Raw genomic sequence first — 1,706 nt, 5'->3', positions numbered from 1 at the left:
CAAAAATCAAAAAATTTTTTTTGTATATTCTGATTTACCTATAGTAACATGACTAAGTAAGAAAAATGTTTCATGGACACATATGACATAAATAAGGGAAGAGGAATATGGGAAGAGAGCAGAAGTATCAATAGAAAAGCTTACAACAATTTCAACGTGTTTTTTATTTGCTCACTTAACATTCCAAACAAAATGACATTTCACACATTGCTTTTACACAAGTCAACTGCTTTATCCAAAGCAGACAAAAATCAATTCCTTTAAGTGTTCAACTGGTACTTTTTCCCCCCAGAGAAAGCTACTGTGTAAATATTTTTTGACTATTTTAACAGAACCATAGAATTGTCCTGTAACAGTAGTTGAATCTTACCTGCACTACATTTAAATTTTTTTTCATCAAAAGCTGAAGACAGGGGAAAAAAAAAATCGTAAGTCATGATTCCTCTCAGATTTTTAACAATTCCATTAATCTTCATTTAAAACTTGTGTCGAGAGGATTCATAAAATGAAAATGGAAATTAGGCCTCCCCACATTTGTCCATAGAGAAGTGGGGTAGAGCATTTATCCTGAGAAAACAGCTGCTGGTCCCCAATTATTATTTCACGAAGGTCAATAAATATTGCCCTCCAAATCAAACTTCCTCTCTTCTGTGCCATGATAGTGTGTAAACTTTTCTGTTCTGCCAATGAGCATACACTTTTCACACTTGTGATGCTTCTCCTTTGAGCAAATCTTTGACCAAGTTCCATTTCACTGAATGTTCTCAAAGGGGAGAAACAGTGCATGAACAATTATGAACACTGGAATAAAAATGAAGAGTACATATATTTTCACTTAGAAAAATACATACGAACACAAGTAGCTCTTAACATAGGAAAAAACATCAGTATGGGCATTTTTAAGAAAAAGATTCTGTTTTCTAAACTGTAAATGATGCCAGTAAAACACCGATTTTTATATCTAGCTATATCACCATATTTATGTACAAAGAGAGGTTGGTATAGGTTCTCTGAAGCCCCCTGATTTCTCCCATTTCTTTAAAGATTGTCTTTCAGAACTAAACTATAACTGTTAAATTTTTAGGTTACTATTGTCACTGGCACACTCTCTTCAATTGGGCACATAAAAAATTCATTTCAACATTGATTTATTTTTTAAATGCTAAAACTAACATAATTTTCCTGCTACTTCAATGTCACAATATTCTATCACTATTTGGCATTTTACTATTTATTACAGAAACAGGTAGGATTCTAAACATGGATTTTAAGACTACATAAAATCCTAACATACGTATGTTGAAAGTAAGGGAAATTAGGAAGGTAGACACAATTATCGTTATTTTTCTTTTCATGTATATCACTATCACATGTAAGTCGGAAGGCTCATGTCACATTCTAATTTACAATTGACATTGGTGACATTTTGCTTGACTTCCAGACTATCAAACCTTAGAATTTATTGGTGGCTTTTGGATCAATTTGCTATGTAACTATCTGAAATAGTTACTGATCATTTTAAGCAAAAACAATGATGTCGGTAGTGTACAGAGGTGGATTTAAAGAACATATTATTGAGCAAACTTTATAATGACATTTTCTTAGCATCATTATAGTTTTTTTCTCCTTAGAAGGGGAAAAACTCAGTTACATTAAAATTCTTCCCTTCAATACTCAAACATTCTTTTATTAAGTATACTGACAAA

The sequence above is a fragment of the Propithecus coquereli genome, unplaced genomic scaffold, assembly GCF_000956105.1.
Source record: "Propithecus coquereli isolate 6110/MARCELLA unplaced genomic scaffold, Pcoq_1.0 Scaffold112, whole genome shotgun sequence".
NCBI lineage: Eukaryota > Metazoa > Chordata > Mammalia > Primates > Indriidae > Propithecus > Propithecus coquereli.
Note: the sequence above shows the minus strand (reverse complement) of the source record.